This window comes from Musa acuminata, chromosome BXJ3-5, assembly GCF_036884655.1.
Source record: "Musa acuminata AAA Group cultivar baxijiao chromosome BXJ3-5, Cavendish_Baxijiao_AAA, whole genome shotgun sequence".
NCBI classification, from domain to species: Eukaryota; Viridiplantae; Streptophyta; class Magnoliopsida; order Zingiberales; family Musaceae; genus Musa; species Musa acuminata.
In genome coordinates, this window is record NC_088353.1 from 1860530 (window position 1) to 1871871 (window position 11342).

Sequence of the window (11342 nt, forward strand, 5' to 3'; positions counted from 1 at the left end):
TGGAAGTTTCAATCGTATATAGTTGTGTTCCCATATATTGTTATTTTCTTAAATAACTACATTTCTAATTTAAACAGGATAGTTGATTAGGATTTTCATGTATAGTTGTAATCCTAATATATTAGGACACTTGCAATATTGCTGCTAATGTTAGGATGCTGTGTTTTACATTATGGGATTTAGATACTTTCAATAAATTTGAAATCTCATTTATGATGAGGTAACGAAGGAAACTATTAGTTCTGCAAGAAATATCTTCCGATCACAAAATTTCATGCATGAAAGAAGAAAATCAGCAACAAACGACAAATTCGATGGAAACTCAATACTTCATGATTTTTAACAAATGTGATAGAAATTCTCAACTTGCAGTGATAACTTTGCCTTTCTCCTTTAACTTCAAGGTTTTCAAGAGCAGTGCCAACGAGTTATTGTTTGGTTTGGAGCTTAATAATTAGAGCAATTGAACTAAGACCAACAAAGCATATTTTGATATCAATTATGATCTCGAACAGATGTGTTTTGACAACAATATTGACAAAAAGGACTGATCTCAATTCTATTCTCTGTAGACAAAATAAATAGCAACATCCACATCAACTTGTAAGCTGCCGCTAGCAGGTTTTAGCATCAAAATATTTAAGAGGTCATTGGCACAATTCATTTTAATTAATATGCATCTCCGGATCCAGTTTAGTTTTTCTTCATGTTTGAGTTACATTTGGTTATCAATGAGCCTACTTATCAGAGACAAGGGGTGTATGACTTGGAAGAGAAAGACTCTTTCGAAGCCACATCTCAAATGATCTAGTTCCTGAGTCCTAATAAACTTAATAATTCTGTTTAGTTTGATTTTTTTTTTATATCTCAAATGGTTTTGATTTAATTATTTATAGATTGGGATGACATTCAGTCTGATCAGACAATTTTTATGCATTTCTTTGAGATGGATAAATATCTGATATAATTTTGGCCTTTTAGGTCTCACCAAAGCTAATCTAAGATATCACTCTTGTTGACCAGGATTCCAAGAGAGCTGCTATTTGGACTCTAAATTCTTGATATTGGCATGGATTATACTGCTATTTGATGATGTTCTTTGCTTGGATCTTGGAGATCTCAAGTCAAACAAAACTAGCAGAACTGAATACTTGGTACTTACTCTAAAAGCTTGAAGACAACATAACGATTGAAGTAGACTGAGTTTTTCTTTCTGTACATAAGTCTCTGTCAAGGCTTAATTGCATGATATTAATGGTAGTATGACACTTCCTCTAAAAGCCAGAGCTGTAGCTTGGCTAGAAGAAAATGTAATGCATAATGTATGAGGGTTGATCTTATTTTGCTAGGAATCATTCTTTGGACTCTAAATTGTACAGGTTACATAGGTCAGTTTATTTATTTACTTGCTTAAAATTTTCCTTTCGTTTTCGTGAAAAGCACATTATAACTTGTTTTTAAGGAGTGCGCCACCACTCAATTGAATGTTGGCAGCATTTTCATAATCCTTGCTTGAACATTTAAAGTCAAAATAATTATTTATTTATAATAATGATAAGTCGGTTTTTTTCGATTTGGCTGATGAAAATTATCTCTTTGGTTGTGAATGCAAGATTATTATGAAATTTTTTTGCTCAAGGTGTGGAGATCAAGTGTCGACCCCCATTACTGTCTAATGTGTAGAGGTTGGAAGCCGCCAACCCCCACGTGATCGAATTGCGAATGTTCGACCTCGACATCCCTCGTTGCCCGAGGTGCGGAGGTTGAGATCCCAACCCCTTGTTACCCGAGGTGGGGAGGTCAGGCGCGCTGACCCCCACGCTATCCTTCGTGGGGAGGTCAGGTGGTACCTCGATCTCTTTTAGGCAACCCAAATTAAGTTGGTTGAGAACCCCTACTCTCTCTCAGAAAAATCGATCAAAGGAGCATAAAATTAACATGTCAAATAGGCCAAATATTGGTTTTCCAGACCCTCATCAATGAGCTCTCGAAGCATGGCTTCATAGGGGATAAATGATAGAGAAGATATCGATAACCAATCTTCATCCGACATATGGCTTCTACCTGACGTACAGACTATAAGGAGACCAAAGTTGTCCCCCACTGGTCTATCCATGTGGATATAGGTCTAAAGCAAACAGTTATAAGTTATATCGACCCCTATCGCCTATATAGGTAAAAGGTCGATTTAAGGTTGTTAGAGATGGTTAAAGGCCACCTACTTATAAAATATACAATATTAGAATTTTTTTTTTCATTTACTATCAAGTATAAAATCTTACTTTCAACAAGGTTACATGGATCACATTTCACCACTCATTATCATACCCACCTACATCAAGTTACTAACTTAGGCATCCAAGGGATCAGGTCGGGAAACTCCTCTCAACCTCATTCTTCATACAGGTGGCACTTCCATAGCTTGACGTTTTTATCTCGGAGGCATCTTAGCCACACCTTGAACATCCTTGTGCATGCAAGTCAGAATCATGTCGAGCTGACTAGAATATCAATGATATTTTCTTATAACAATATCAATACTAATGTTGAGATCATGATCGGATGCATATATCATAAAAGTGATGTATCTTCTTAAGTTGGAATATGATAATAGAACATGAGATCAAACAAAACTATTGATGTCCCACTATGATTGTTTCTGAAAGAAGAAGAAAAAAAACTAGTTACCTAGAGATATAGATTATGCTACAAGTTATTTACAAATATAAATATCCATTAAATACATCATAATATAGAGAATGTTATCTCAATGTATTAAAACAAAACTATTCAAGATATAAGAAGCAAACAAAACTAAATAGAAAAATAAGTTATTGAGATTCATGAAATACATCAAAAAAAGTTATAATCCACCATTTATAGTACTGGCATAATAAGACTTAGTTATTGTCTAAGGTGATAAAAAAAATACTAAAATAAGGATGGTACAAACCACATGGGTAAAATGTCAGTGCACATCTTTTCAAGTTCATCGTGTGGTATTGGCCTCAAAGAGGCGTTCTTTAAATCATATATTTCAATCCTACAATATACATTTTGTTCATCAGAACTCATCATATAAATGTGAGGTGTATAGATAGTGTCATATTTTTCACGAGGGTATTGGGTAACTGGCACTATGATGGAGCGAGAATTAATACCGAAGAAAAGTATGTGGTTGCCTATGCTCTTTACCTCCTCTAATGATGGCAGTAGACCTCTCATATTTAACTTTTGAATCTCTATCTTCTTTGTCACGAAAACCATTAAATTCTTTATTCCATAGTCATCAGGGACCCTAATCATAATGTTTTGAAGGATTAAAAGCTCTCCTGATAACTCCACGAATTCCCAAAATGGGTGGTCAATTATTTCCGATTGATGATCGGTGATAGCCACTTCCTCAAATAAGGAATTGAACATGAAGATCTGTCCTTTATCACTTACAGTAAAAAAGCTTCCCTTGAAATAAATAATATCGTAATATAAAGTTGTGCGTTCCACCAAGGTCCATTCATCGTCCTCACCTACACGGATATACAAAAGAAAATTGCCTGGGGTATAGAGAATGCAGATGATGCATTGCTGATCTTTTATTGAGGGGTTTGAAGACATTGCAAACTTTAACGCTGGTGGGCTAAGATACCTAAAATCACTTGGGAGCATTGGCAGATCGATATGAGCACTTGTGAGAGGATTTAGGATAGTAACGTGCACAGAAGTTTTGTGATGGAGAATTAGCCATCCATCATATGAGCCAATGATATCTCTATCATTTATTGGAAGTTGAATCGAGTGTAATTTGTTATCTGATAAGGAGCAGAAGGTGAGACGATTAATGTCGTCGTCATATCTCGAGAGCAACCATGGGAGTTGGGGAGGATGCTTGCAAAGGTTGATAGAATGCCATGCCTTGCAGACGCCACGAAAACGGATATAATCAAAAATATCGATGGTGAGTTGATCGATGATGAGTTCTAATGTATCGGTAGTGAGATTCGACCAATCAGCTCTCTCTTCTTCTTTCTCCTTTTCTTTGATTTCAGCTTTTCTTTTGCCTTTGCCTTTAAAGAGTTCTTCGTCCATGATGAAAGATGAAACTCTATCCTAAAACCTAATTCAAGGAGATATATAGGATCATTTACCACACAGAAGAAAGAAGTCTAATATTTTTGGCTTCTATCATTTTTTTGTAAATATCAATTTTTGTATATATATGAAAGTTATATTTTTAAAATCTGAAAATTATATTTGTAGAATATGGAAGTTTCAATCATATATAGTTGTGTTCCCATATATTGTTATTTTCTTAAATAGCTACATTTCTAATATAAACAGGATACTTGATTAGGATTTTCATTTATAGTTGTAATCCTAATATATTAGGACACTTGCAATATTGCTGCTAATGTTACGGTGCTGTGTTTTACATTATGGGATTTAGATATTTTCAATAAATTTGGAATCTCATTTATGATAAGGTAACGAAGGAAACTATTAGTTCTGCAAGAAATATCTTCCAATCACAAAATTTTATGCATGAAAGAAGAAAATCAGCAACAAACGACAAATGTGATGGAAACTTATAAACTTATTCCTTATAAATTTATCTTAATAAATCCTGCCCTATTAGGTACTAGATCTCTATCCAACTACCCAAGCTTTTTAGATTAGTGGATCTCTACCCAACAATCTCTCATTGGCTCTTATTGGATCTGATCCATAGGATCCAATAATTCGAGAGCTTATTGGATATCCAATAAGATAGGGGGCTCCGGTGAATATATCATATTTGAACCTCTATTCGTCACAACACCTACCATATGTGTATGACTCTTTAGGCCTAATATCGACCTGACCATTAGTCATATCTATCAGAACTCCTTCTAGCTCAGTGAATTATTATCAATTCATTAGACTCATCGATTGTGGACGTGCTAGGCCGCTACGCTGTAGTCCCTAGACAATATAGGAGAATCCAATCTATTGAACCTATCTGTCCTCAGTAATCGTATATCTATAGTCCCTCATCCATCTAATATCCTAGATACTGTATACTGGATATGGTGTTGTCTGGCTCATACGGTTTCTACCTGAGTCTCGCTTTAATCAGATTTTCCCGAAGAACTCTTTCTCTATCAATCCAAATGACCCTAACTAGGGATTTTCCCGAGCAAGAATATATAGGACATTCCTCTTAAGATACGGAGAGCGGATGATCCTCTATCGACACTCAATTGCCCTTGAAAGGTTGGTTGTCACTTCCGATGATCGGTTGTACTAGATTTGGAACTTTCAGACCTATAAGTTTGGTATCAAAGAGTGGAATACTCATACAGGATGATGAAATCGTTATTTGACATTGAAGTATCATTAATCATCAAGCATTCCGTGAGCAGATCAATTAGTGAACTTATTCTTTAATGAGCACATGCACAATATCCCTAGTGTCCCCACACGAGTAGCTACGAGACCAACCGCCTCCATTATATGGATGAGTATACAGTACACTAGTCTATCCGGTTATCTCGATGTCCCTCTCAAGTAACCTACGACCAGAATTATTTAGGGTATGTGTTTAATGGCAAATCGATCTCATTATCGTAATCTCATCTTAATCCGATTCACATTGCATAGATCCATGAATATCACAATATATGTAATGAGTAATATAAACTGAAAAAAATATCAAATAAATAATAAGAAAAAAAATATGTATCATGTCACATGTGACATCATTCACATGATTGGCTTGCAGGACACCAATGACTAACACCCAAAATACTACAGAATAATTAATTAAATAATTTAATTAATAAATTATTATTATTATCGACTAGTCCTACATAGTGATGTGTACGTGTGATGTGGACAGATGATAATGAACCGTGTGATATGTATATGCATGTGATGTGATTATTATTATTATCGTGGCCTACGAGCCTCTAATTTTTCTCGTTTATTATCGAGCCTGCGTGCTTGTGATTATATTATAATTGTACGAGGAGACACGGCGGGAGCATGAAGGTGACAATGGCACCCACAAGCCCGAGACAGATGATCGCGACGCATGGCGATGCATTGAGATGTCGACGGAACCGATAAAGACAAGATGGATGATCACATGGCATGAAGATACACCAATGCACACATAGATCATGATGTGAGTGATTGGGCCCATTGACTCGGGCTTAATCATATTAGGTTGTGGTCCACGATTATCTGGTGTGATTGCTCATGTGATATATGATTGATTATACACTTACTAGATATGTATATATATTTGCATATGATATAGATATATACTAAATATATATGCGTGCGACACATTATACCGGGAGACCGAATCAAAACTCTCTCTCTCGATAATATTAAGTCAATAAACGTGAGACGATTGATTGACCCACGTGACCTTCCATCGTTATAGGGAGAAATCGAGAGCAGTCATGGGTAGCCAGGAAACCTGGTCGCTTGCTTACCCCATGTGGCTAGGAATCCTGATCACCAAGGCCTCCTAGGCGACTAGAAAACCCTAGCTATCAGGGATGTTCTTTGTAGCTAGGAATCCTTGGCTATAGGTGTTTGGACCGAGTCAGCACTAAGAGGGGGGGTGAATTAGTGTAGTGGATAAAAACGTCAGTTTTGAAACTTTCTTTTCGATTAAAGCGGATTTTAGAAAGATAACTTAAAATTGAAAGCGTAGTAAAAGCAATAGGAAGGTAAGGTAGTTTGCTATAAAGATAAACAACAAAACAGAAATACAAACTGATTTATAGTGGTTCTGTCGTCATGACCTACATCTACTCCCGATTTCTCCTCACTCGAGGCCACCGGCTTCTACTACTGATCTTCCTTCAATGGGCGAAGATCAACTATCCTTTTACAACTCAATTCTCCTTTTGACAGGTTCAGGAGAGAACTTTTACAACCCCCTCACTCCTTTCTAAAACAAAACTAACACTTAGAGTTTAAGAGGAGTTCTCACATGATTACAATAGTGTTTTTGTTTCTTTTTGCTCTTAAATGTTGTGTAATCTGAGTAGGGATGAGAGGGGTATTTATAGGCTTCAAATGGATTTAAACTTGGAGCCTAAAAGTGTCTCATCCTTGATTTTCGGGGTACTGGTTGTACCACCGCCCAATCTGGCGGTATCATTGCTTGACAATGGGTGGTACCATTGCCTAGTCTGGCAGTACCATCGCCCAGTCTGACGATACCACCACCTGACAGTCTCAGAGACTAGGCACTGGTGGTACCACCGCCTAAACCACTTGGGAGGCTGAGCCTCAGGCGGTGCCACCACCTGGCATGGGTCCAAGTGGCCGAGTGGGTCTTCTATTCGGCCCAACTCAGCCCTTACTTAGGCCCAATAGGCCCCTAATTGAGTTGGCACAATTCCAACCCAAGTACACTTAAAACTTACTTTGATCTAGATAATTATTACAAAGCTTAGATCAAATGTTGTCTGGCATGTCATTAGTTCATCGACGCTTTGTCTGATTCTTCAGTATATCATCCGCTCTTACGGCCTATTGCCCAATCGGCTAGTTGACCTCCGCAACTCCGATTTCCTTAGTGCAATTTTTGCTCTTCTTGGCTCGATGCCCAAACCCATGGCTTGAAGCCTTCTACCGATACGTCGACCGATCCTCTAGCTCGACGTCCAATCTTCTAACATGTTCCACTCCGACCCAACATGATTTTTCCTTCTTTAATTGTCTCTTCCTGATCGAAGCTTCCTACGTCACTCAAAATGCAGATTATATCACAAACACATCAATTGATTTAATCATCAAAATATGAGATTCAATAATCTCTCCCTTTTTTATGATGATAACTAATTGATGATGAAGTTTAGACAAAACTCCTCCTATCAATATGTCAAATTTATAGAACCTTGAATTCAAAAAATTATAAGTATTTTACCTTTGCATGCATCATGAATATTGAAAGACCCAATTAATCATATCGTTGCATGCAACATAAACTCATGCATAATCAAAATCTCTAAGTACATCATCCCATGCATGATTGTCATTATGACTTCTCCCCCTTTGTCATCAATTAAATGAAGAAGTGCAACTATCAAGTTTTAGATATGCAAGCTAGAAAATTAGCAATATCATGATGTACAACTATCATGATATACAAGTTTAGTAATTCTTTGCTTCTTGAGATAGGCAAGATAACACTTTTACATCTCTTGAGATTGTAAGCTAGCAATTCTTGATGATGTTCAAGATAGCAAGTTTTTTCTTCTCTTTTGAGAAGTACAAGCTAGCAATCTTTGCATCATTTTAGAACATGCAAGCTAGTGAGTTCTTTCTCCCCCTTTGTCATTATCAAAAAAAGGAAAGAATACAATTTTATAATTTTTTTCCTTTACATCAATTTTCACATGAGGTATACAATTTATGAATATAATAGAGTATCATAAATAAATCATGGCATGAAAGATATAATATCAAAGATTATTTGAATACCTAATCAAAATAGCTAAATGTGAAGCCCAAAATATTTAAGAGGTCATTGGCATAATTTATTTTAATTAATATGCATCTCTAAATCCAGTTTAGTTTTCCTTCATGTTTGACATACCTTTTGGGATCAAGCAGCCTACTTATCCGAGATAAGGGGTGTATGACTTGGAAAAGAATGGCCCTTTCAAGCTATTACCATACACAGAGTGATAGGATCTCTTATTTGTTAGTCATAGGTGCCCAACAAGCCAATCACATGAGTGATGACACGTGTGACTTGACACAGAATCTTTTTGCTTATTATATTTTGACATTTATCACTTTATATTAACTATTGCATATATGCATGTATATATTGTGATGTCCTTAGATCTGTGCAATAGGAATCGGATCGTGATGAGATCACGATAATGAGATCGATTCACCTTTAAACACAGATCATAAATAATCTCGGTCATAGGTTACTCGAGATGGACATCGTGATGACCGAAAAGACTGGTTTGCTGTAGGTGCTATATACCCGTCCATATGATGGATGCAGCTGGTCTCATAGCTGCTCATGTGGGGACACTAGGGATACAGTACAGGTGCTCATTAGAGAATGAGTTCACTGATTTATCCACTTACGGAATGTTGGATGGTTGATGATGCCTTATTGTTAGACAGCAATTCTGCAGTCCTAGTGGTGTATCTGGTCCTTAGACTTGAGACACCAAGGATGTCCTATATGAGTGCTCCACTCTTTGATACCAGACTTATAGGTTTGGCTGTCCCAAATCTAGTACAGTTGGTCACTGGGAGTGGCAGTCGACCTTACGAGGGCTATTAAGTATTGATAGAGGATCACCCACTCTTGGCGTCATGAGAGGAATATCCCATGTGTTCTTGCTCAGACAAATCCCTGGCCAGGGTCATTTGGGTTGAGAGAGAAAGAGTTCTCTGGGAGAATCCGATTAGGGCGAGACTCTCAAAGTTGCTTAGATCCATTTGTGGACTAAAGCAAGTTTCCTGAAGTTGGAACATAAGATTTGATGATGCAATTAGATCTTATGACTTTGTTAAGAACGAATATGAGCCTTGTGTGTACAGGAAGGTAAGTGGGAGCAATATCACCTTTTTGGTATTATATGTGGATGACATCCTGATCATTGAGAATGTCGTAGGAATGCAATCCATAGTAAATGCTTGGTTATCTAGACACTTCTCCATGAAGAACTTAGGGGAAGCATCCTATATCTTGGGGATTCGGATCTATAGAGATCGATCCAAGAGGATGTTTGACTTGTCCCCGTCCAGGAACATAAAAACCATTGTCAAAAGGTTTGGCATGGAAAATTCCAAGAGAGGTCTTATACCGATGAGAAATGGGATATCGTTTTCTAGGAGTATGTCCCCAAAGATTCTAGAAGAAAGGGCGAACATGGATATGATATCTTATGCTTCAGTGATAGGGTCTATCATGTATGCCATGCTATGTACTAGGCCTGATATAGCGCATGCTATGAGTGTCACAAGCAGGTATCAAGCGGATCCAGGCTTGGAGCATTGGAAATTAGTAAAGTGTATCCTTAAGTACTTGAGAAGGACTAAGGATCTTTTACTAATATATGAAGGTAGTACCCTCGAGGTTGAAGGATACACAGACTCGAGTTTTCAGTCTGATGTCGATGATAACAAGTCGAATTTGGGGTATGTGTACACCTTGAATGGAGGAGCAGTGTGTTGGAAGAGTTCCAAGCAAGATACTACTGCTGACTCGACCACAGAAGCGGAGTACATTGATGCATCAAATGCAGCAAAGGAGGGAGTCTGGATGAAGAAGTTCATCACAGATTTGGGAGTTATACTAGATTGCGAGGAGTTGATTCCTTATATTGCGACAACTATTGGGCGATTACTCAAATAAGGGAACGTGAGGCTCATCAGAAGTGTTTTGAGGAGATTCCAACTTATTAGAGAGATCATGACCCGAGGAGATGTAGTAGTGGAAAGAGTTCCATCTGAATATAACATTGCAGATCCACTGACAAAGCCATTGTCTCAGATTGTCTTTGAGCGTCACAGGGGTCTGATAGGGATCAGACACATAGGTGATTGGCTTTAGGTCAAGTGGGAGATTGCTAGTCATAGGTGCCCAGCAAACCAATCACGTGAGTGATGGCACGTGTGACTTGACAAGAAATCTTTTTGCTTATTATATTTTGGCATTTATCACTTTATATTAACTATTGCATATATGCATGTATATATTGTGATGTCTTTAGATCTATGCAATAGGAATCGTTTCGTGATGAGATCACGATAATAAAATCGATTCACCTTTAAATACGGATCATAAATAATCCCGATCATAGGTTACTCGAGATGGACATCGTGATGACCGAAAAGACTGGTATGCTGTATACCCGTCCATATGATGGATGCAGCTAGTCTCATAGCTACTCGTGTGGGGATACTAGGGATACAGTCCAGGTGCTCATTAGAGAATGAGTTCACTAATTGATCCGCTTACGGAACGCTGAATAGTTTTATGATGCCCTATTGTTAGACAGCAATTCTGTAGTCCTAGTGGTGTATCTGATCCTTAGACTTGAGACACCAAGGATGTCCTATATAAGTGCTCCACTCTTTGATACCAGACTTATAGGTTTGGCTGTCCCAGATCTAGTATAGCTGGTCATTGGGAGTGGCAGTCGATCTTACGAGGGTTATTGAGTGTCGATAGAGGATCATCCACTCTCGGCATCATGAGAGGAATATCTCATGTGTTCTTGCTCAGACAAATCCCTGGCTAGGGTCATTCGGGTTGAGAGAGAAAGAGTTCTTTGAGAGAATCTGATTAGAGTGAGACTCGAGTAGAA